The 26,025-nt window shown below is 45.3% G+C and overlaps 1 long non-coding RNA gene across 3 annotated transcripts in view; it reads left to right on the plus strand.

The window, feature by feature from the left end:
* The first annotated feature begins 705 nt into the window (after positions 1-705).
* The window catches only part of LOC134522046 (uncharacterized), a 40,266-nt gene continuing 14,946 nt past the window's right edge, over positions 706-26,025 (plus strand). For all 3 annotated transcript variants that reach the window (XR_010072940.1, XR_010072941.1, XR_010072942.1), the window contains exons 1-2: positions 706-920; positions 25,313-25,391. This is a non-coding gene — a long non-coding RNA (uncharacterized LOC134522046). The remainder of the gene's footprint in view (positions 921-25,312; positions 25,392-26,025) is intronic.

The following is a 26,025-nucleotide window of genomic DNA, read 5'->3' on the forward strand; positions in this document are numbered from 1 at the left end:
GGCATCCTTATGGTGCTTAAACACAGTGCTACTGATCCATGTATCAGCATATTCATAGGGGTCAAACCCTTCTGGGGTTGTCCAAGTTGTCCTGCAGCTTATTACTGCTGAGAGCTGCTGTCCCTGCCCACCTTGGCTTGCTTTAACTATGCCGGTTCCCCAGCGAAAGCAGAGCCAGCCCTCTACAGCAGCATGTCTGTGTGTCCTTCCACCCCAGCCACTCGTCCTGGGTGGTGCTCGGCTGCTCTATGTGTCCCCATGGCTACAGCCCAGCCTCTTTGTTCAGCCTTGGGTAATTTTCCACTTTCCAGACCTCCTCCATGCAATAAATTAAGTCAGTCTGGCTTCCCAGCCCAGCCTCTCGCTGGTGTAGGGACTGGTTTAGGGCTCCCCTGCTCCCCAGCTCCAGTGTGGGGGATCGGCATGCCCACACCAAGAACACGTCACATCTCCTAGCTGTTATGCTGAAAACACAGCCAGGAATCATAAGCTGCATGTCACCTCAGTCCAGAAATTGTCACACCAGTTTGTATTTACTTCTTAAGAGAGGAACCTCGGGCATCTCAGATGTGGTACCTCCAAACTGACAATAAATCATAAAGTCATTCTGTTATGTGCAGTGCCGTATATCAAAGAAATTGCTAATAATAACAACAATTCTTTAGCTTTTATTCCTTTGTTTTTTGCTCTGTTTTAGTTCTGATGGCCAGTCTAAAATCTCTGCCTGGATTGCCTACTCCAACCTGGCTGGAAATTTCAGGTGCCGTTGAAACCACCCAGTTGTTTGCCCCAGTGAATACAGGGCATGCTCCTGGGACTACTGCAAAGAGCAAAACAGGGCAACACTGTGGGCACACAGAGAAAGAAAAATCCTGGAAAAAATTATGGCAATGACCAAATCTTCTGGGACCCATTAAAAGGTAATAATTCTAACCAAAGGAAGGGGGATTTTCCCGTTGTGAAATGAAACAAACATTCAGAAATGATTTGTGAGTGTGTGTTTAAATTTAAAATTTTATAAAGGATGTTGTTCAAAGGCTCTTTTCTTCCCGGGGTAGTTTGGTTACAATCTTCTCTTAAGAAAGAAAATCTCTGCAAAGAACACAGCCTCTGAAGCTTGCTTTGCTCAGCCCTCACCATGCAAATAGCACTACGCCGTGATATTTGGCAGCAGATCTTTCACTCTTTTAATTACTGCTGTGGTCCTGCTAGATGCAGAGCATCTCAGGGCTGAGTTTTGAGTGGTTCTGTGCCAAGTTTGTGCCACGAATAAATCTGGATAGTCGTGGGGCAGGTGAGTAGTGAGGGAGATCCCGATGCCCTCCGTTGCCCGGTTGGAGGATGCTCAGCGCCCTCCTTTCAGACCAGTTTTCCATTGCAAACGATGCCACAGCTCTCCCAGCTTTGTCGTTTTGGGGCTGATTTAAGTCTTCCGAAGGTGCTGTAAGTATCCATGTAAATGCCCGACCTGGACCACGCCAGCAGCAGAGCTGGACACCAGCTCGCCCTGTCCCCTGGGGTGCCGAGGCTGTCGCTGTGCTTTGCTGAGCTTTTTCCCTATCTAAACCGTATCATTGCAAATAAAATGCCCAAGGGCTTTTCATACTAGCCTAAATATAAAAAAATTCTGCCACATATTCCTCTTAAGAGGTTGGGTTTCAGACAAAGTTGTCTTTATGGCAGCACTTACGTTGGATGCCAGTTTTTGAAATTGCCGCAGCATTTTTTGTGCAACTATATTGAAAAAGCTATTGCGGAGCACTTATTTATGAAAGGCAAGCTAGCGCATAGGCACGGCCTTTTATGTTGCTCACTTCTTGATTAAAAAAGGTACTTTTGTGCATCTTGAAATACTTTCCTGAGTAGAGAGGAACTTACACTGCAACATGTGCGTGTCGTGCTTTGAGGCAGTAAGGCTGCAGGCCATGCAATTAAAAAGAAGGTACCATTTGTTAAAATGTTTGTTTCTGCACAGCACAATGAACACTCTGTGCTGTTATTAGAGTCACAAAAGTAGCCAGTAATATTATCCTGGCCCCACTCCAAGAATAAAAATCAGCTCAGGTCTGTGTCATTAACTCAATAACTGTGTCATCTGAGTAATTGCTAGGATCTCAGGTTTTTTCCTATTCTGCATGAATTTCTGAGTTTTAATATTCAGGTACATTAGACTGTAATTTTGTATTGATTTTTAAGCAGAGAAGACGTAGAGATGTAATTTTAAGGAACATTATCAGTTATTTGATTAAATTAATTGCCCCCCTTCACGTACAGTAGTCACATAACATCCTTAATTTGACAGTAGCATGAAAATGTTATCTGTATTTTTGAACTCTGGTTGCCTGCATGGCGTGTCCTCACCCTTCCCCTCAGAAAAGTCTGGTTATTGGTTTGTAGGAGATGGTGGAGGTGGGGAGGTCAGCTCTGGTTTAGGCTGTGAAGATTAAACATTTACTCTCCATGGGGGAATTAAGTGGTAAAATGAAAGCCAGACACCAAATCAGCTCTTTTGGAAGGAATAACATCTTTCCATAAAATCATAGAATCGTAGAATGGTTCGGGTTAGAAGGGACCTTTAAAGGTCATCTAGTTCAACCCCCTGCCATGACCAGGGACATCTTCAACTAGACCAGGTTGCTCAGAGCCTCATCCAGCCTGACCTTGAATGTTTCCAGGGATGGAGATCTACCACCTACCAAAATCTGTGTAGCCAGTTTGGTTCTACCTCCAGTAACACTGGTTTTGCTGGCAGATCGCACTTAACACGGTGCCCAGAGCAAAGTGCTCTCCTGACCTGGGGCCCTTGGGCACATCTACATGGAAAAAAATGGCTAAATTCCTGGTTGGTGGCTCTTGCTTGCAGAGCCATGCCCCTGCCTGTGCAGCTCTTCCTCTTGCTTCTCTCTCCATCCCTCTGCAGAAGATTTCTTAGGGCATTTGTTCATCTCGGGATTACTTTAATGCGCTAAGAAGCCTGATGGAGTAAGACTTGTCCTGTCCCTAATTAGCTCATTTAGAATGAAAAATCGCAGAGCATTTTCTGCCTTCTGCAAATAGATTAAAGAGTTTTTATGCAAAAGCAATCACATAAAATGTTTTTTAAAATAGTATCTATTTAAAAACAAGATACTCTTTGATAAAAGTAATAGAAGCTGCTTTTTACTGGAAACAGCTAGTGCCACATAACATACCTCAAGCATCCTTCATTGGCATATTTCAAAGTACTTTGAAAAAAATGAAAGATAATTATCCCTATTTTATACATTGGGAAAGACCATGAAATGAGTTTTTCAGTTGTTCCTGCGGCACCGAGAGCACAGGGAACAAATCCTAAACACCATGGGGCTTCGTCCAAATTTTTATCAACAGTGTTCCTGTCTGTGGTCCCATTTTATAGTGTACCCATTGGAGGCCTCTTTCTCTGAGCGACACAATATTTTAATCAGTCACGAGCCTTCATCTCTTTATTTAACTCCATTAATAATGCAGTTTCTTTCTTTATTTCCTCCATTGATTCCCTGTGCTGGCATGGAAGAGTCTGAGTTACCTTTGCCTATAAACCCCTTTGGCACGTGGGCACCACTGAGTTCCCTCGTGTGAAATCCCCCTGGAAATTCCAGCTGTGGGGGCTGGCAGCGTAACCGCGGTCCCAGCCCCGTGCGAACCACCATCCCGTGTCATCTGAAACGCAACGTAACCTCAGAAATGAACGTTTGGCCCCACTGATCAAGATCCAGATGGATAAATTCAAGCTGGGGGCCCAGTTTTGACCCATGTCTGATTTAAATGCAAAGTATCGTAAATCGTTTAAAGCCATTCCTGCATGTGTTTAAGCTTACCCATGCGAGCAGTCTCATTGAAGTCAATTACGAACAATGGCATTTCTTTCTTCTCTATTCACTGCTGATTTCTGGTACAGGGTGTAAATGACTCTTTTATTGCCTTTGACACCGAAGTCCCTCAGCCAGCCATTAAAGAGGCATCACACTAATTGATAAATGCTGCTTGACTCGGGGGTGGCTTTTAATTTTATAATCCTATTAAAAATGATAGATATGTCAAATATTTGTGCCTACTGGACAGAACATATGATTCTGCTCTAAGGTTTCCAGTTTAATTTTTTTTTTAAAGCAATTGGGCAGAACCACTGATGTAAGACAAACAGATGCTCTTCAGCTGTACTTTTCCATAAATGATTTTGTTCTGGATTTTTTTTTTTTTTTTTTGTTCCCCTACCAGGCATATCAAGTTCAAAAGAAAACGCTCCCTCTTACTAATGAGAAGATTAATCGCATTCACATATGCAGCAGACTTTGTCAGTTCTGTTGAAAGTTTGATGACCTTTAAGAGACAAAGTTTTAGTGTGCCCAAAATAAATAATTCATCCTCCACAGATTTGCCCTCTGTATCCATTTGCTTAAATCTGAAGCACGCTGATTAAAGCGTCTGAGTGCAATTATCTTCATACCTCATCGAGACAAAAATCTCTATTTTCCTATGGTACTTCAAAGCAGAATTGCTCTTTTAAAGATATCAACAGTCTGATATACATGGGATCCATTTTTGCTCTGATTTATGTCCAGCTCTCTGTAGCAGTCTCCAAAATCACACAAAAACCTCTGAATTTCTCTTTTCCATACGAGTTCTTTTTCCAGCACTGAAAGCTGAAATGTGTAACTAATCCTCTTGCAAAATCTTTGAAATTGTCACCTTCAAACGCAACTGGAAAATTCATCTCTGTTCTCATGTACAGGGAGAAAAATGTCATCTGCGCAAGTGGCAAGATGTGATTTCCTTTGATTACTGCAATTATTGACACTGCCGGGCTCCTTCCATCTACGAAGGCTGCAGTTCGCTAATTGCCAAGAAAACTCCTTGCCCCTTTCTCTCCCCCTTGCAATGCCCACTTTGCTGATTTCTCGCCCCACCTGTTGCCCTTTTGGGTCTCAGCCCGGCTTTCGCAAATAATGATGCGTGGAAATAACATCAGCTACGGGCGCAGCCAAAAGGGACCGCTCATGGGATGGAACATGCAGGGGCGGGCGCTGGTCCCCGTCCCAAAGAGCACATAGACATTGCGGGTCCCCTCCGGCCATCGGCTTCAGGGGGCATGTTGGGAGCCTCCTGCAGTGACCACATGCAGATAAATAAGCTGATTATAAAATAGCCAAGCAGATGGTCTCTTTTGTTGCTACCTGTGAAAATAAGTGCAGTCCTCCTATTTCCCTGGGAGGAAGGAAACAGCTCAGCAGACATCACACCGCTCTTAGTTTATTTAGGACACTCTGAAAGAAAGGCTGAATGAATATTGCAGCCATTTAAATGAATCTTTCCTGGTCCCATGTGAAATTAGACTGAACTGGCACCATGTCACCTTGTTACTAGAGAGAACAAATATTCCCCCTGGCAAAAATCCCGCTTCAGGCTTGAAAAAATGTTGGGTTTTTTTCACGCAGAAATTGAAATTGGTCTTAAATGCTCTCTGGATTTAATGTTGCTTGTTATAGATGAAACAATGAAAATGAAAGAGGAAATAATAAGGGATTGCTGGGTTTTTAAAGGTGATTTACAGACGAAAGGAAATCCTAGGGATTAGGAAGTTGTTTAAATACCAGCGACAGTCAAATATGGAAACATTCCAAAATCAGAGATTAGGAAAAAGAAAAAAAAGAAAAATATATGAATTGCAATGAACAAAGCCATGAAGGAAAGGAAGGTATATTCGGAAAGAAAAAAAGTATCCAGGCAAAGAAAAGCAAAAAGCCTCATAAAACCAGAAACAAGACACCTGCTTTTCTGGCAGTTACCAGCAGCAAGGACGACTCCACCTGCCAAACCCAATTTTTAACATCAGTAAATCACCATGCGGGTAAAATAACAGGATGTTGGAAAGGAAACAATTTTCACTAATTAGCGTATCAGATACCGCTCTCATACACTCAGCGCTCGCAGTATTGAGCAAGAGCTCAGAGTTTGCTCCGACTCTTGCGAGTTGTTATGAGGATAACCCCTTTTCCCATCCAAGCGCCTTTGGCAGGAGGTTGCAAGGTGGGGCTGGCTCCCATGGAGAGGGCAGCACCGGTGCTTCCAGGGGAGCGGGATGCAGTCCCCCAGGAACTGTGGTGGCTCTCTGGGACCGTCCACCGTGGGTGCCAGCTGAGGAACCGGTGCTGAGCACTGCATCACTGACAGGACAGGGAAAGCTGAATAAGAAAAAGGAGAAAGTCCAGAGGAGGGCCACGAAGATGACCATGGGCTGGAGCCCCTCTGCTGTGAGGACAGGCTGAGAGAGCTGGGGGGGTTCAGCCTGGAGAAGAGAAGGCTCCGGGGAGACCTTGGAGCCCCTTCCAGTCCCTAAAGGGGCTCCAGGAAAGCTGGGGAGGGACTCTGGATCAGGGAGGGGAGCCATAGGACGAAGGGTAATGGTTTTAAACTGAAAGAGGGGAGATTTAGATGAGATCTCAGGAAGAAATTCTCTGCTGTGAGGGTGGTGAGCCCCTGGCCCCGGTTGCCCAGAGAAGCTGTGGCTGCCCCATCCCTGGAGGTGTTCAAGGCCAGGTTGGACGGGGCTTGGAGCAACCTGGTGTGGTGGGAGGTGTCCCTGCCCAGGGCAGGGGGTGGTACTGGATGATCTTTAAGGTCCCTTCTAACCCAGACCATTCTATGATTCTATGATCTTGAGGTGATGAAGCCTGTCCCTTCTTGGTGATGGAGGAGAAATTTTAAATATTGGAGAACTAGTAATCAAATCTACTGCAAAAAGGAGGAGCAGCTTGGTTGTACAAAGATCACCCCTATCAGCATGTCATACATGCTCATGCTCCAAAATACTTAACAGCTCAGCCCAGAGTGCATGTGAAAATGAAACCCAACAGCACGTTAATGGAGTTATGCGATGGGGGAATATGCCATAAAATAAATCACCTAAACTGAAAGCTGAATTTTGAGCCTCTGGGTCATCTTAATGTCTGTGATGTATGTGGAGAGCCTGTCTCTTGGCTTTTGTTAAATTTAATGGGAGTGTTGTAGCTGAAATCTCTTACATTGCCTTGGAAATGTATCTCACAGCGTCAAGGTTGTTTCATGGAAACTATCAGTGGTCAGTGGTGGGTTTTTTTTAACTTTATAAAAATAATATCATGAACCCTTTTGGCCTGTGATGTTTGCTTGGCATCATGTGGACTGAACCGTGGGTATATGATATGAAGAAATAACCCAGAGGCTGTGGCAGTCTTAGGACTTCAGAAGGAGGATAGGAGACCACTTATTTGAATATCTGAATTGTTTACCAGCATTGAGTTCAAGTTTAATTGTGAAAAGCAAGAATAGATTAAATAATAACCTAATCACCGTCATATACTAATGTTATGTGGATGCAAATTTGGTGAAGGTGCCTAGTAAGAATCATAACTGAAAATCTGCGGTTATGATAGCCTTCAAATAAATGCATACAAAATGAGGTAGATTTCAAAGGCATGTGTAAGGGAATGGCTCTCTGAATGATATTTACTGCCCTTCTCTGCCAGCTCATGTCAGGATGAACCAAAAACCAAGCTCTTTTTCTTTTAGTGATAAGTAACGTTAACCTCACAACGTAGTTCCTGCTTCCGTGAACTTGTGGCTTTATGTTTTAATTGACTGGTCAGAAACAAGCTTAGGAAAGGTATCAAGGGTCCTCCGTCTCTCTGGTCAGTGATCAGGATGCCCCCAATGTATCTCATTCCTGTATATCATCAAAGTTATGGTAAAGACCATATGAAAACTACAGCCCAGTTAATACATATAAAATGGTGTTTCTTTAATAGATGGGAAACCATAAACAGTTTCCTGAGATACATAAACAAATTGAAGAGAATTTCCAGCTTTGACATCTTAATAGTGTATGATGAATAGTTTGGCGCCATGACAGTATCTTTGTCAAGATAGGGAGCTTTGGGATGTAATTGCTCTTTGAAAGAGTTATTTAGTAGCTTTCCTATCACATTATATGGTTTATGGAGGACAGTGGAAGGTCTTGTTAGGGAAGTTTATCTGACTTGGCTCTTGGGGGTTTATCCTGTCACCAAGACCATTACCACGATACCTTTCATGTGATTCAGCTCTGTTGCTCTATTTTTCATACAAAACCAATGTCTGACTCATATCCCACAAATAACGTTAGGACAACAAGGGAAGGGCTTAGCGGTGTGTTGGAGGAAAGACCTGTTAGCCTCTTTTATTATGGTTAGGTTGTTTTCTGTAATAGCAATCTAACAAAGTAAAATGTAGCTACCTGGGGGGAAAAAAAAAAAGACAGTTGTAATTGACTACTATTCACCAATAATTTATTGAAATCAGTGCCAAGAATAAATCCCTGAAAATGAGGCTTCACATATGGACATGATTACTCTTGTGCCTGTTTGCAGACTGCCACTGAAATAAGCAGTGATTCATTGTGAATGAAGTTTGAATTAATTAGAGAATCCCTGGTCTGCGATGGTCACCCTGTTTTCTTTAGACGTTCGACGGTTTTGGAAAGATGATGGCTATTGGCACGTACAATGGTGCAATAGACCCATAACCAGGTTTTTCCACTTTCTCGAACAACCAACACTGTGTTGCAACACCGCAGAGCGTCGTAATACGGAGAAGCCCCAGGAATGTGTACGGGCTGTTTTTTATAATGCAGTTTCCATCCTGCCATCTTTCAATTATTAATTGCAGTTTTCAGCGTAAACAGAGATATATGTGGACCAAGGCTTGGCAGGGCTTGGCTGCTTGCATCTTGTATCTCTGCAAATTAAAAAAACCCAAGCCCCAGCAAGCTTGATGGGGCCGCAGGCTGCGGCGGGCAGAAGGGATGTTCAGTATCCTTGTAGAGGGACCGTGTATGTGTCTACAGGGATGCTCAGGACTACAGTTAAGCACAGGAAGGTCAGTGGCCTTAATCAAATGTGATCAGAGCCCAGAGCCTGCCCATACTCTGCTCCTCCACGTAACATCGAGCAGATACAGCCCCTTCTGGGAAAGGAAAAGCAGAAAGCAAGCTCGGTCTATAGGTACCGTTCCCCTGTGCACCCGTAATAATCCTTGAAGCTGCTGTCTTGGTAATAATCTAGCAAAGAAAAGAAAATATTGGTATTTAATTAAACTTGTCAATCAACCAGAAATGAGTTTTCCTTATCAAGAGGAGCTGGGTTTGATTTTGTCACTTGGAAATGGAGGTTAAAGACTCTTGTAGAGTAAAAGTTTAATTAAGAAAGGAGATTTGGATTAACGTGTGAGGCAGAGAGAGAATGAAAGGTCCTCGAAAATCATCTGAGTATGATTCATAGGAGGAGAGAAACCTAAATATGGGAACAGATTTTTTTTTTTTAAAGAGAAGAAAAGCTATATGGTGCTAAAGCTCATGGGAGAAAAGGCACAGGAGGGATTTTGATGAGGCTAGGATGTCTCTATTCAATCCACTTTCCTGCTCTTGATATTTAGCCATTTCAGATATTCAAAGTCTGGTCAGAAAGTGCAGACGCTGAGGGCCATTAGCAAATCCTAGGGATTTGGATGCTTGACTTTCATAAATTCAGATAGCAGAGGAACAAATTGCTCTTTTGGAAGCTTTGAAAAATCCATTTTTTGTTACTTTCTGGCTGTGCCATTGACATAGAGGATGCTGCCCACTTGCATCTCCTGTCTAAGCCTGCAGAGCCCTTGTCCTGCCCTGGCACATCCATGCCAGGAGCTGCTCCAAGTGTCCAGGACTGTCCCCTGATACATCCCACCGGGCTAAACCCAATGCTCAGCCCTGTAGGCTTTTTTCAGACATGTTCCAAGAGACATTGATTCCTGATCCCTGGGTGGCTTCTTCATCCCAACTCAGGTATGTCTCCAAAGGTTGGTGTCTCAGGAATTCATAGTAAAAACACTTGCATTTTTATTTTCTTTTGGGTACTGGGCAAAAAGCGAGACTATTTCCCTAAAGGTGGCTGCACCAGTTCAGCTGAAACTAAAAAACGCCAGCAAGGCTCATGCACACAGCACAGAAAATGTTCAGCACGAAAATCAAAGTTTGGAAATCATCTAGATAACCAGCAAAAAGCGTGGCCATGCAGGTCAGCCCGTGACAGTTTTCTCCTGACATCTATTGCCTTTGGATCGGGACCTCAGAAAGCAAGTTTGTGGTGAGAGGAATTCCATGATTTCTCCAATAAAGGAGATCCCCAAATATGAAGTCTTTGCTGAGAGCAGCCACTTGGGCAGACTCTGTTTTACAGGCTGCTATCTGCTATCTCAAGCCTAATTTAGGAATTCATCCCAGTCCTGCTCCCCAGTCACTAATTACAATTGCAGATGAGGGACTGGAGACAGGTTTGCTACAGGAGTCTGCAGGGAAGAATCAGCTAATTTTAATCCTAAGTGAAGTTTGAGAAAGGTTTGGTTTGTGCAGTTATAACTTCTTGGCATGCAAAAAAAAGGCACTGAGGAATTTCCCTTGATAACAGGACAGCTTTTTCTTTTCCTTTGACTAATATGTGTAAGTTACCAAAGCGGAGTTAAATGAAGCCTTGAGTCTCCAACCCAAACCCCACCTGTAGCTGCTCGAGTACTTTGGTATTTCATTACCTGTCTGCATAAGTACTGGTGAGCAGACAGAAAAGGAGGATGAAATGATTTTACTAGGATGCTTCACTTGTGACAGCCGTAATCTGCTTTAAACACACACTCAGGTTCATCATTGGCCTCAGCCTTCAAGGAGAAGAGTTTTATTTGGTGAGGGAGGCTGCTGAGCAAATGCCAGGAACAAGGTATGTGGATAAATGACGGACAGCACTTAAAAGTTGTTTTTCTGTGATGGAGTGAAGATAACTGATTTCCCTTTAAGCCACCACGGGAGTGAGTCCAGGCTCTGGGAAATTCGGTGAATTAGGCACCGGTGGTCTAACACTACACAGGGCGTGTCGGAGGGGTACGAGATGTGATTCCCACAAGTGCTCGGGTGTATAGAGAAATGGGACCAAATGCTGGACGTCTGGGAATATTCCACCTCTGATGCTGCTCCAGTCAGCAACCTCTTTACAACACCATTTTTTTCAGGGGAAACAGGAAAATGTTGAAAATATACTTAGAGAAATCAAAATTCATGAGACTACGCTCTGCTCCATGCATACTCAGAACAGCAGGAGCTGCCAGTAGGTAAAAGAAAAGAGAAAATAAATCGTATTAGAATAAAGAAAGTACAACCCAGAAATGGGTTGTTTTGGTTTTTTTTTTAATTTGATTCTGCTAAATAACTTCCCGTCCAGTTTAGGGTAGTCTGTGTTTGATGTGTTTTTTGTGGCAATTTGAGTTTGGCTCCTGGGCCACCATCTGTGCTGTGTCCCCACGTGCATCTGACCTGATGTACAGAAATAAAGGACAGGTGTAATCCTTCGTCTCCAGCGTTCGATGGTGTGTCAGAAACAAGGCTGAACACAGGGAGATGTTGGCTGTAGGATGGTGATCCAGCTCACTGTGTAGACTGGAAAACAGATCTGCTGTCACTCCAAAATTCTTCCAACTGGAGGATGTTGAAATCTGTGTTGTGAATTCTTGGGTATTTCTACAGCCTGCCCAAAAATATAGTTTTCCATGGAGCAAACTAGCAAATATCACAAGGCAAACCGAAATTTCCCAAGAACTCACTGAATGCCCAATGTCAACGGAAAAGTACTTCACACGTTGCCAGAGATATTTTGAGACAGAAATAAAGAAAAGGAAGAAAAAATCCCAAAGTCCCAACCGAATAATTTCCTCTCCACTTATAGTTCCTTAGTGCTTTCCTCTGAAAAATTACAGGAATCAAAACCAACAGATATAATTAAACCCATGTTCGTGAAATGGGAGAACGCTGCCAGAGCAGGCAGCGGTAGGTGTGCCACCCAGCACACGGAATAGCATGAAGCTGGGATGGAAGGTTTCTGCTAGGTTGAGGACTTGCTTTTAAAATGTATTCTTCCAGTATTCCTGTGCTCAGACATCAGTTTATCCGTTGAGTGAATTGCTAAAAAACCTCATGTTAAGTGTCTCCTTGGACCTGTTTTTGGATATTTTAAACACCTGGAGGTGTTTAAAAAAAGGGTAGATGGGGCACTTAGGGACATGGTTTAGAAGTGGCTCTTGTCAGGGTAGGTTAAAGGTTGGACTCGATGATCTTAAAGGTCCCTTCCAACCTCAACAATTCTATGATTCCATGATTCTATGATTTGTAATGTATCGCCTGTGATCAGTAAAAAATTTGCCCATCAAAACGCTACATGAAATATTCAGCTTTATAGCCAAGAAAAACCTTTGTCATTTGTTATGATCTAACCTGGAAGAAGGAATTTTTCCCTGCAGAAATTGCACTTTAAAGTTTGTCAAAATCTTTTGGTGGTGTTTGTGGAGGCCTTAGCCCAGGGCTGCCCTCAGCACTGACAGCAGGAGAAACAGGCTGCTCCTCAGTTCCCTCCAGACAAGAGAGCTCTGGTTTGAGGAACAGACACGTGACTTTTTTTTCTCATTTTGGCTGTGGTGCTCACAATTCACCTTTCTCTTGTAAGTTTTTGCAATGCACCGAGACAGAGGATGACGCTGGGGTTGGGTGTCCAAAGGCTGAGGCACTCCGCTCCGGTTCACCAGCCAGCGAAGGAGGGATGTGGGAAAGTCTCCCCAGCTGGAGGAGAACAGCAGCTCCTCTCTGTCCTCAGCAGGAGAAACAACACTCAACACTCCCTTTGCGGCCACTCGTCCGTTCAGCCCCTGTTCCTCTTACTAGACGTTGCTTCTTCATATGCGAAGTCTGGAAGTTAATCCCACAGCCTAGACCAACCAGCCATTAGTCTGCAGGCACGTATAGACTTTCCTTCTCGAGCCACATGTTGTTTTTCTTTGATAGTTGTTTCAGATGCATCTGTGTTTGCTTTAGGACCCAGACCAGAGCTACGTACTCTTCAGCAGACACTGGGGCTTATCCTGAGGTCTTCCATGTGTTGTTTTTGTTAGCATCCTGGTTGTATCCTGGAGAAAAAAATATCCAATGTTGGAAATACCATGTGGACAACATGATCATACATTTGTATTATACAACCCAGCAGCGGGGTTCCCTTTTCTGGGAATTCTTTGCTCTGGAAAAAGTAGCGCCAAGGGAGTGACATTGATTTATGTCACCAGTAGAAACCAAACACTCATCGCAACGTTTCACAAACAGAGAACGGCTCCAAGGGCCTTGGTAAGGAGGTGACTAATGCTGCTGTCCCTGGGCCCCACAGCTCCCTCCCTCTGCGATGGGGAACAAAAGGAACACACTGTGCTGCACTTTATGGGGTTGGGTACCAAGTCGGGCTGGTTGTCCTTTCTGTGAGTCTCCCTCTTGAGCACATCGGTGCATGAAGTGACCCAAGATGTTTTAGGAAGCAGAGGAACAGAACAGAGCAACAGAAGTGGAGTTTTTAAATAAAATAATTTAAAAAACCCTGCCTGCAACCTGGGACAGTGAAGCAGGGAGGCATACACTTACCATGTTCCTGCAGTCTGTCGCTGTGGTCCTTAGATGTGCAGTTCTTGGCTACAGCTGACCACAGGCTCCTGGGGTAGTGAAACCTTCAGTCTGGCCCACTGGAGCCTTTCTTACATTTTTACATTAATCCATTTGTCTTCCTGACAGGATGAGATACATTTTCCCCATCCTGGTTTTCCTCATCCTGGCTGTTCAGCCTTCAGTGTCCTGCTGTTTTTATTCCCCTGTTCGTCCCTATTTTCTTTACCTGTATGATGGGACTGAGGCAGGACTTTCGGTGTTTTCACCTCCTACCACCTATCCCAATCCACATGCCTGGGACAAAAAAGCTTAGCGTGTCCATGTGTCTGGACACGGATTGCAGCAAATGGCTCTGCACCAGAAGAAAGGATCATCTCAAAGTTCACATCCCGGTCCAGGAGGCTCCTTTCCCAACTTGTTGCTTGTGAATTAATGCACCACATATAGACACCGAGCCCTACCTAATTCGATCAAGATGTGGTGTCTGCATCGTGCATCTCTGAGAACACATGTGTTCATTTTATCTGATACAGTCGCATCTTAACTTATAATAGCTGGGATCAAAATAGTCTAGGTGATCACAGAGCAGCAAGATGAAGCTGTTTACTCGCGGGTTTCCGTTCCCTCTGCTGAGCGGCGTCTGTTGTGCGGCCAGGTCTGACATCCGCGCTCCCCAGAGCCTCGGCTCCGCAGATGGAAGGGGCGGGCGGGGCTGGCCGCATCCCGGCATCGCCCACATCAAAGCCCCGCGCGCATCTGCCGGGGCCGGGGAGGGGGCTCAGCACAGCCCTCCCTCCACCTCAGCCAAGGTGCGAGCTCCATCTGCCACCGCGGAAGGCAACCGCAAAACCCCGCCACGCATTTCAGGCATCAGGAAGATATTCTTGAGATGAAAAATGTAAGAATTAAGTAACAGGTGTCCACTGGGGAAGTGTTATACAAGCAAAACTTCAGAACGCAAAGAAGCACCTTTCCTCCGTCGGTACTTGCGTTTCAAGTTATTTTTTGAGACCTGAAATTCATGGAAAATTTTCTACTTGAAACACAATGGTAAAAGAACCAACACCTAAACAATCAATTTTGTTTGCTAACCTTGCGCTGACACAGAGGTCAAGGAAGTGTCACAACGTGACCTAACTTGCTGGATGGCAAGACTTCTGCGACTATAATAAGTATCATATAATGCCAGAAGTGGATGTAAGCTATTAACAATGCCGAGGTAGGAAATCCATGGATCATGAGTGAAGAGACTATTAAACATTTTATTTGAGGTTCAGATGTCACGTGGAAGAACGCAGAGCCTTGAAATGAGATCCAGACCATCTGATGACACCAGTTTGCACACTGCTGGTACTACCGCTGGAACCACACTGGTTTGCACCAACGGGGAGCTTGGCACTCACGGATGTGGTTGCAGGAAAGGAAAATAGCTGTTGCGAGAGATTCATATTCAGCATTTTTGGTCAGAACAGTGTGAAAAGAACAGATTTCTTCTCACATGCCAGCCTGAAAAGAACTAAGTGACTTCAAAATGCTCACCATGAAGCCTGCAGAGAGAAATCCAGAGAAAATCGACAGAGGAAAATCATGACCCAGTAAAAGCAAACAGATAGTAAAAGGAAGGTGATCTTGAGCAACATGCACAACTAATGGGAGTAGCGATGTTGCACACTCATGTGCCAGAGGCTTTTCTTCACTTCTGAAGCAGCAAAAGGATAGTTTTGGCGTTCTCTGACGCTAATTGAAAATGCATTACTGGCTGAAAGCAACATTATCTCTCGGTCTTGAGAAATTTCCTCTGCCACAAACATAATTGTAATAAAAACTGAAACACTGAAATAAGTGTTAGAACATTTAAAAATCATAAAGCCTTCCCTGTTTCCACTTTTCTTCTGTAATAAATTAAAAGCACAACAAATTTCACCCGAAGACACAAACATTAAGAAACCATTTAGCAAATGACTTTTTTCAAGCCTGGCATCTCTAGCCTGGGGAGAGCTTTGGAAGGGTCACGGGAATTTGTCCCATGAACGGCCTCTCTTCAAGCCCAAGGGGGTAAATCTGTGGATCTGGGGCACCATGATGCTGGCCTGAGGAGGACAAGGTGCCAGCTTGTAGGGAACTTGCCTATTCTTTGCCACCTTCTCACCATCATCATGTGCAGAGACGTCTTTGCGCAAGGAGGCACCTGAGCATGTGTTTAAGTCTCATTTCAAAGGAGTGTATGTCCTTTCCTAGAGATGCTTTCCTGAACGGCAGCCAGAAGGGATGACATAAGGCGTTACGCTGACTTGGGTAGAGACGTGAGCACACCATGAGCTCCAGGAAGCCTGACGCTGCCAGCAAGTCTGGACCCTCAGGCTCTTGTGCTTTGAGGATGGACAGACTCTGCCCAGCAGGTCAGAAGGAGGCAGCAGGTTTCACACGCTGCTTTCTCGGCGTACAACCCACGGATCACAGCATCAGCCTTGGCACGGTCCCCTTCAGCAGGAGAAATGGGGATATGCAGAACAGACAAGAACCAAAATGTTCAAACCTCACATTTGGCATGCTACATGCAGGTCATGGAGCTCATCTTTAGGTGACTGAGTTTATAAAAATCCTTTGTCTCTGTGTGTAATTTCTTCTGAGAAGCAGAAGGTCCCTCCTGTTTCCGTCCATATGCTCTATGTCACAGGGGTCTGTGCAGCTCCTGCATCCCTGTGTCTCTACATTGTTTCACAATAAATTAGGGGACGCAGTGATATACACATTTTTACCTTCTTAAGGGTGCCAAGCTGAGGATCCAAGAAGGGCTTGATCATACAAGATGAAGCAGGAAGCCTGTAGCAGTGCAAGAACTCAAATGCCCAGCCCTAAGACATCGCTCTTTGCCCCCTTCTTGTTGCTGGTTCTTTGTTGTTGTTGCCAGATGTTAAAATGCTGCTGTGTTTCTGCCCTATTCAGAATTGGTATTCCTCAGTTAGACCCCTGAAGGCATGTGGAGTTCCCTGTGTTAAGTGAATTTTTTATGGGCAAAGTATTAAGAAAAATTATTATGTGTCCAGCCACCAAATAGAATATTATATGCCTGTAAGGAGAAAGAATGGCCGGTTCAAAGAAACATTTACAAAACTTCGTATCATCCATAAAACCGCACATTCTCCGTGGGATGAGGGTGGAATTATAATCCCCCTGCGAGTGACAAGTGTGGCCTTCCCATGGCATGCAAACCCAGGCCCAAGTTTCCTAAAAGCCATCTGTTTTGCCATTTAGGACTTAATGTGAGCTAGAGAAAATGTTGCAACAATTTGTTTTCATCCCTGCGGACAGTGCCTTGCCCTACCACATGCTTTGGGAGGATGCCTTGGGAGGATGAGCCCTGTGAGGCTGAGGCTGGAGCAAGGGGGTGGCACCAGGGCTGCCAGAGGTGGGCACCAAGCAAAGCAGCAAGGTGGAAAACCTTCCCATAACCACCAAGCTTTGGGACTCTTTCTCATTTCCCTCCCAGGCAGGAGCTGTAAGTCTCAGCACGTCACACTGGGTGTAACATACCGAAACCTCCTCCCCAGCAGCCAAAGTGCAGGGTGATCCAGTCCAGTCCACATGTGACATGGGCTTTGTACCCTCATTGCTTAGGAGGACCTCCCTTGTTGCCTAAACAGAAGAACAAAACCAGCAAAACCAGCGAGTTTTCATCTGGGCAGAAAACCTCTGGTCCCCATTGCAGGCGGAAGGGAAGTATTACGGTCCCACGAGACATTGCACAAAACAGGTACTGCCTTTCAGGTCCAAAGATGCCTTTTATTTTCTGGTTGAGCAAGATGGAATCAAGTGTCTGTGCAACCAAAGAGTGAAATGACATTTGAGCAAAAGCTGGTTTTATATCCATTCACACCAAAGAAAGGATGTAAGTTCAGCCAAGGTCTTATCCTGGCTCCCTAGCAGCACCGATTTCCACCCAGGGAGAACAAATGCATCTTTGCTCACGTAAGAAGAATCACGGCTCAGGCTTTTCATGAGCGTCTTTGCCGCAAATTAGCCAGAGGGAGAGAGCTAAAGCTTGCAATGGAAATAACTCTCATCAAGAACAAGTGCTCGAGGGGCTTAGAAATGTGATTTTATTAACTTTCTGTCAATGTTCAGTGCAGGATAAATGTCCATTTAAGAGCATTAGCGATGCATTCCCTCAGAAGAGACATTTGCAGGACCTCACCCCTCCCAATCTTCTCACCAGCTGCTCAACTCACTTTGAAAAAGTGAAAGAACGAGCAGTTGGAAGGGCTTTGAAAGGATGCAAGTGGAGGCAACACACACAAAGCCTGTCTAAGGCTGCATTTCAGCCCCTTTCGCACAGAGCCTGCAGCAGCCGATGCTTGGAGCAGGAATGGGAACGGCAGTTGGGGGAAGGAGGGATTGTGAAATGTCCCAGCCATGAGCAGGTACTCGACATTTCAAATTGTTTGTTCTTTAAAGGAAGCTAATGTCTTCCTCGGGCCGTCTGCTCCTGTGACGGCAGCAACCTTGTTTGTACACCAGGGCTGCAGCGTCCCCCGCACGGGAGAGCAGGTTTTGGCACAGCACACACAGAGACAGCTCCCACCCGCGGTAACACGAGCCAGGTGGGATGAAAAAATGGTTTTAACAGATGAAGCTTGACACTGCTTGGTTGGACCATCCGCTGAAGCTCACTGAGAGTCTTTCTGAACACTGGTAGACAGGGAGAGTCTGTTCATTTGTTATGCATTTAGTTGATTCGTTTCCTGGCTGAAGATAAATCAAAATGGGACCTGAACCTTGGGGCTCCTGGGTGCTGTAACTGACCTCAACATTCAGGATTGTCAGCTTGAAGACTGTGACATGAGTCTGTAAAATTTACATTTAATTAATGATTAATGCTCCCTATTCTGGCAAGGCAAGAGGGCATGATGGTGCCTCAGGGGAAAGGGTGAAACGTTGTCTTCTTGCAGCATCTTCTGAAACAAGTTCTGGAAGACAACACTGAAGCACCTGATGGCCTCCCATCCCACCGTCAGTTGTGTCAGGAGAAGGTCTTCTCTTGGCACTGACTCCTTATCCCCATCTCCTCTCAACAGCAGAGGTTTTGTTTTCCTAGATGTCCATCTAGGAAATCCATCTTTGCTAAATTTCCAGAGTGTCCATGAGACAACAAGGAAGATCCCTGGTGCCTAATGCCAGAGCACAGAGGAACATGGAAAAATGCCATGCCAAGCCACGAAACCTTTTAGGATCCCTTCAGAGATTGCAAAAAAGTAGAGCAGGAGCAGCGTCTCTCCCCGAGCCCACCGTAATGGGAGCACGGGGCTGAGGGGGGAGGACATGGTCCCATCTGTCCTCGCACAGGGGCCACAGTGCAGAGGGGAGGGAGGGCTGTGACCCCGCAAACTCCCTTCTGCTGTGGTAAAACACCCCGCTTTTGAAATATATTTCTGACATTCACACCCCTTCACCTGTTTATTTTTAACAGCTAACATTTTTTGAACTCAAATGTCATCTCAGCTGTATTCCCAGAGCTTAATTCCTTCTGGTCCCATAACCATTCTTTTACGCTTATAGCATGTATCTTGAATTAGCTAAATTAGATTTTACTCTCTTGTCAGTGACTGTCAGTGATGAGGCTTTTGACTTCCAGTTGCAAAATATATTCAGGTTCGAGAGGCAGCACAGTAAGCCGATGTTTGAAGCATGAATTAGACTTTTAATAGACAAAAAAAGATGCTAGGAAGATGTGACTTAGAAATGACTTTAGACATGCGGCCATAATTATTACATGCATTTGATTTCTATATACATATAGGGGGATTTTTAGGAGGCTGGTTGCTATGGTAACTTCTTTACTGCACGGTCCATATGTTGCTTCTGAAATTCTTTTTCCTGATGGAAAATTACACCCATGGACACGGATGGCATTTGTAAATCTCCCAAAAAAGCAACAATTTTCCTTTTCTTACTAAATGTCATCAGCTCTGCAATGGAAGCCTTTGAAGTTCGGTTCTCCCCCTTGTCAGTTCACCAAGCAAGAGACGTGAACTGCATCCAAACTCTTCTCTGCCTCTAAACCTTTCCCTTGCCTTGCTGAGAGCCTGCCTTACAGTAAATGCCCTGACTTTTTCATGGGATGAGGTCAGAAAAAGTTGTGTTAAAAAATAGCTCTCTCTCCAGGTGACAGCTGAAAGAGTAGGGGAGTTAGCAGGAGAGGAGAGCTTGGGCGCCCATCCCAATGTGAACTCAGTTCTCCGGATGCAAATGCATTTGGATTTTCTGTCCCTAAATCAAGCTAGATGACTAAATGTTTGGGCTTGGGGATTTTTCCCATGAAAAAAAAAAAGTTGCATTTTGCAGGTTGCAAAAGGCCTTTCATGAAAACATGTCAACACTGCAACTGTGGCACTGAAAGGCTATTGGTTTCAACGGTGCTTTCACCAGGAGGTTTCATATCTCTCCTTTGGGATCCTTCTGGGCTGCCCAGTTCAAGAAGAACAGGGAACTGATGGAGAGGGGACAGCAAAGGGTTATGAAGATGATGAGGGGACTGGAACATCCCTCTTATGAAGAAAGGCTGAGGGACTTGGGTCTTTTCAGTCTGGAAAAGAGACGACTGAGGGGGGATCTTATCAACGTTTATAAATACTGAAAGGGGGGGTGTCAGGAGGATGGGACCAGGTTCTTTCCAGTGGTGCCCAGTGACGGAACAAGAGGTAACGGGCACAAACTTGAGCACAGGAAGTTCCACCTAAACATGAGGAGGAACTTCTTTCCTTTGAGGGTGGCAGAGCCCTGGCACAGGCTGCCCAGAGAGGTGGGGGAGTCTCTGTCTCTGGAGACATCCCAAACCCGCCTGGACGTGTTCCTGTGCCACCTGCTCTGGGTGACCCTGCTCTGGCAGGGGGTTGGACTGGGTGATCTCCAGAGGTCCCTGCCAGCCCCTGCCAGTCTGTGATTCTGTGATCAGGGCTTGCAAAGCTCTGCTCCATCCCACAGCAGGGAGGAGGAGCTATGGTGAGGTCCTGACTGTGAACCATTCGTGGACCATCTCCGTCCTCTGGTTTGGAAAAGCAAGTGACGGGCATTGCTGGCTTGGCCGTGTATACGCTGTGATGCACGGCTCCTTGGAGCAGGCAGAGTGGCTGCAGCTCTCCAGCTACATCACTGCCATTGATTGAGGAGGCCCAATTTTCCCACATTCTGCCTGAATAAGGGTGAAAGGAAAGCAGTATTTCTGAATGCAGAAAGAAAACTGGTTCTAAAAATGGCCGTGGAGTGGAATTATTGTCTTCCATGTAGCTCAATATGTCACTGTTGTACAAAAATGAATGAAAAGCTGGAAAGTAGAATAAGCTCAGCTCCAGGTGCGTGAACAGCTGGGAGCACAGTGTGCTTTCAGCTGCTGCACCATGCTCTCGGGGTGGACAGGGCAGCAAATTAGAGCCATCCATAGGCATGCTGCTACTTTTTGATGTGTTTTGTTGGTTTTGAATCTTTGAAGTGTTCTTTTAAAGTAGTGGAATTTCTCTATTCGTCTACTGAGGTTAGGGAAAAAAAACCCAAGAACCTCAACTACCTGCACTGTTGCAATCAATTGTGTTGCCTGGTCTGTTTTTGAAGTTTAAATCAAGGGATTAGAAATCCACAATGGAAAACTCCAGCACTGGGGCTGATGGAGCAACTCCCTGAGCTGAGAGCCAGGCCGGACTGTTCGGAATCTCCCTGCTCATACTGCGCTTCAGCATTTCAGTGCTGCCGTCAGCCATGAACACGTGCACATCTGTAAAATATGGATTTCGGTGAGGCTGGATTAGGCAGGGATTTAACTCTGTGTATCTGAAGTTTACCAAAAACCCAGAGCCATTTAAATGTATTTTTAACCTTATTTTTCCCAGCAATTCTTATTAACGTCTGGGGCTTGGAAGCAACCGCCTTCATATTTATATACCTAAAGAGTGTGTGAATGTTGGCTTCTCAGAAACCTTTCTCGGTGCCTTACACAGCTGCACTTCTGTTTTACATTGGAAAGGTTTGGCACCTTAGCAGTATAAAGTTATAGGTTTTATCCCTAAAACTTCCCAAAAGCAGTTTCCATTATTAACACAATTGTGACAGCGATACTTTGTTTATATTGCTTCACCTGGGGCACATAAACTTAAAGGACTGAAAATACCTCCATGCAATAAAAGAATTTTATATAATTGCTACCTCTTGCTGTAAGGGACAGCTGGCCTTTGAAAGTTGGGAACTCATTTACGTCATTGAAGTAAAATGTAAGCCTGGGGGTTAAATGACTGTAATTTATGTTTCTGAAGCTCAAAACACAAATATGGCTGTCCAAAGGGCAAATACCGTTCCAAACAAGCTAATACTCATAATTCAACTTGGAGAGTATGTACGTCTACGGTCCCCTGATAGCAGGCTATCGATGGCTGTCCAGCACTGCTCTTTTCTTTTGATATTTATTCTCTTGTTATCTCTGGTTTGTTATCCCCAGTCTTAAAATTTCTACGGACGGCTTCCTAGTTCAGCTGCTTTAAATGTTTCCAAGGCTGGGCCCCATCCTGGGGACGTGTCCTGATGCTGCCACCCGTTGTCACCGGGGGCTCCGTCGGTCCAGCCCACCAGGTAGATGTGGCAGTGGCTGTGTCACCGAAGCGTCTCTCATCGCTGAGAATTGCTAATTTCTTGTGGCTGGACAAAACCCAGCTTCCTGTGAGCAGAATAGCTAGAAATCACCCTGCATTTCTTGTGCTAGAGCATTTTTTTGTCACTGTCTCTAAGCATTTGTGTGAACACCATTTATATACTTTGGGTTTAGGGCCCGGTTCCAAACAGCTGTTGCTTGTTTAGCTTTTTCTAATTTTTTTTTTTTTTATTTTATTTTTTATTTATAACACTGAAAATCTCTCTGGAATGGGCTGACACCAAAAATGTTTGTTCTAGCCCTTGGATGAAAGCACCCACCCATGGTCCATGCTTTTATGATTTGCAAATTCACCAACACTTATTATGGCATTGCAAAACAACGGTGACAAAAAGAAATTCAACCACAGCTCCCTCGGAGCAAATTCCAGGCTCAGAGCTCCGCTGCAAGCTCGCAAGCCCATCATCACCGGGGAGCCTGTGTCGATTTAGAAGGTATATTTCCAAATCTCATTTCTGGTGTGATCATGCTCTGCCTTAGCTCCCTCCAACAGTTGTCGTTTGCTTTTAATACCTATTCAGATGTATCTGTGACTTGAAAATAATGAATGTAATTTTCATAATTGTCAAGAGTTCAGTTGTGCTGCCCAGTATAGCTCAGTGGAGAAGAGCAAATGGCAGATGTTCTTAGTCTTGGATTGTTTAAGTGTGAACGCTGAAATCAGGTTTCTAGTGCAAGGAGACCATGGAAGGTGAATTCAAATTTCCCCTGAGCGTTGTGTGAGTGAACTCAATTCCTTCCCGTAAAGCACCTCTTCGGGCAAAAGTGGGCACGACTTTGGACAGAGCATATCCAGCTGAAACATGGCTGGATATCCAGGTCCTGCTGTACTTGCCCTCCTTGCAATAGTGACCATGAACCTGCCGAGAAGGTGAGGACACAGCCCAGCATGTGTCCGGCTGATCCACATCGTCTCCTTTCCATCTCCCATGGGCTGGGACCGTGGCAAGGCTGCAGCTGGGCACGTCCTCCTTAGTTACTGGAGTTTTATTTAATGTGTTAGTCTGGTGTCCGGGAACACCGTGGCTCACTGGGGACCCCATGTTAGCTGCTGTGGGACAAAACGTCCCTTCTCCATAGAAGTTTTCCCCCGGCACGGGGAGGTGTGGGCACACACACACGGAAGGAGTGAGGCGGGGGGGGTCCTGGCCGTGCCACGAGCTCCCAGCAGTTTGCAGGCTAACCCTTGCTTACCGATTATTTTTCCTTCAGAATCATAGTGGAAGTATTGAGGAGGGAATTTGGGAAAAAAACAGAAGTGGCTTTAGAAAATGTGTTCGGAGTTCTGCTCCCGAGTGAGAAGGGGAGCCTGAAAGCAAGCCCAGTCCTTCCTTCCCAGCACAAGTGCAGCCCCCGGGCCCCCGGGATGTGCCGTCATGTTCCGGGAATGTGCTTCCTGGAGGCGCTGCATCCACCTCCCTCCGCTTGCCCGTCCTGCCGGGACCAGCCTCCCTCGCTCCTCTGGCCAAGCCTGCGCTGGGGGAGGCACAGCCTCCCGTCGGGCTCTGGGGCACTCACAGAAGGACCAGCACCAAAGGGCAAAGACCTTCTTTCCACCCGTTTTTTGGAGGAGCACAGCTGCCTCCAGCTGCTGCCGCAGTAAGGAGTGATTATGGACCAGACACCCGTGGTAAAAACCCACAGCGTGAAACTATCTCAGACTGCACCAAGGGCAGTTGTGGACCTGTTTTCCAGCTGCACCATCGAAAGTTTGCCAGAGGCAACTGAGCTGAAGCTTGAGCGAATGCAAAGCTGGAGAGCTCCTGCACCCATGAATCATTCCCCGGTAGGAAACAGTCACAGATGCCAAATGCAGAATATATTCCCTAAAATAAATTGAATGGTTATCTGGACCATCAAGTATGAACCACCAGCCACTGCGATACGTGCATGGAGGTGGCGGTGGGGCTGGCAACCCAAAGAGCATTTTCCTTTCTTCCTCACCTTTCAGGGCTGCATGTCACAGGATACAAGGGAAATTTAATGTGTTTCTAAGAGGACACTATAACGAGGAGGTTTGCTGCCAAGCAGGGGCTCGTCCCTTCCTGGGGTCTAACTGATGGAGGTGACTGGATGGGGCTTCAAGACCAGGTTGGACGGGTCTTTGAGCAACCTGGTCTAGTGGGAGATGTCCCTGCCCAGGGCAGGGCGTTGGAACTGGGTGATCTTTAAGGTCCCTTCCAACACGAACCATTCTATGATTCTGTGACTGCTGTGTCCAAGGACTGCTCTCAAGGTCCAGGCAATTCTTTCCAGTCTTACCCCTGTGTCACCGGTACCTTTTCTTCTCTACCTGCTCAGAAACGGCTGCAGATGCTGAGAATTTAAAGCCTAGTCCTTAAGATCTATTGTGGCTGAAATGTCTATAAACACCTTGAGTCTCTTCAGAGACCACTGTGCTTGCCAAACTCCGCAGTTTACTAGTATGTCTCATTATATGTGGTGCTTTCCCCCCTTCTGCAGCCCATGATTATGTGAGAACTGCAGGAAAAGTAAGTTTAAAGACTTCAGTACATCCTCAATGCCTGAACTGAAAAAGTACACCAAGAAGCTCTAATTTATTTCATTAAAAAGTTGAAATAGTATTTAAGATGACCTCAAGACTTGAAGCCTGTCTGCAGCTTTTTCCAGCATTGGCAGTTATCAATATTGAAATATTATAAGAAAAGTTTTTTTCCTTTTTTTTTTTTTTATATTAGTAACCCAAGACCACATATTGCTCAGCTGAAATCTGCTGAACATTAATCACCAGATTCTGTGTTTTATGGCTGAAATAAATCTGATTAGAAAGCAGCAAAAAAGTCAGTAAACTAGTGTCATGACTCGCCATACCCTGGCTGACTGTAACAGGTTGCTTATAGGAGTCAAATTTTGTTTTCAAGTAGAAATATATATTGCACAGCTGACTGGGGTGTGTCCGTCCACTAAATTGAATCCAGGCTAAATTAATCAGCAGGTATCTGCTCCGTGCGTGTGTTTTAAGAGGATGACAAGGTCCTTGATCTAGAAGAGCTCCAAGGACGTACAAGGGGAAATATTTTCTTGGATTTTGACTGTAACAGAAACTGCATTTTCTCTTCCTTTTTCAGGGCTGGATCTCATACAGTATGTGGTGGTTGCAGAGCTGCATGGCTTCGTCCATCACATGAATGTTCTCCTAACCAACAGGTACTGTATCCATGTATTTTTACAGAAGGGTTGTCATCAGGATCAGAAGTTTTGAAGCAAATACCTCAATCATCTCCACTTACAGCAATTTGGTTTGCACTGTGGAGTGGTGCTGCAGCACACGAACTGGGTGGCTTTTGGAGGACGTGAGACTAGATGATGTGTTCCAGCTCACCTAAACGCACGGGCCGCTAATGATGACGCAGTATCAGGACCAATCCCCCCTGAAAACTTCCAGTACGGACACCCGCTTTTCAGATCTGTTTGCTAAAGCCAATGCAGATGTAGCCACTAACCGCGCTCTGCCCACAGATATGCTCACGCAGCAATAACCAGCCCCCAGCTCATGGTGATCCAGTTCATCTTTCTAAAGCAAGGTTATTCCTGTCAATACCAAACAAGAAGAGACACTTATCATTTTAGGGACTTTCCACCATTTATCTTGCCATCCCCTCTCTCCTCCCCACAGGTGTACACTTGATACAGTCGCTTTTCTCCAGGGAAAGCACCCGATTTCGTGGTGGACAGGAATGCTGACCCACTTGCCTTCTGCTGCAAGCATCCATCAAACCCAGCCTCTCTGTCCCCTGGAGTCTTAATTTTCCTCTTGACAGCAAAGACAAATGACTCCCCC

The sequence above is a fragment of the Chroicocephalus ridibundus genome, chromosome 11 (assembly GCF_963924245.1).
Source record: "Chroicocephalus ridibundus chromosome 11, bChrRid1.1, whole genome shotgun sequence".
Taxonomy (NCBI): domain Eukaryota; kingdom Metazoa; phylum Chordata; class Aves; order Charadriiformes; family Laridae; genus Chroicocephalus; species Chroicocephalus ridibundus.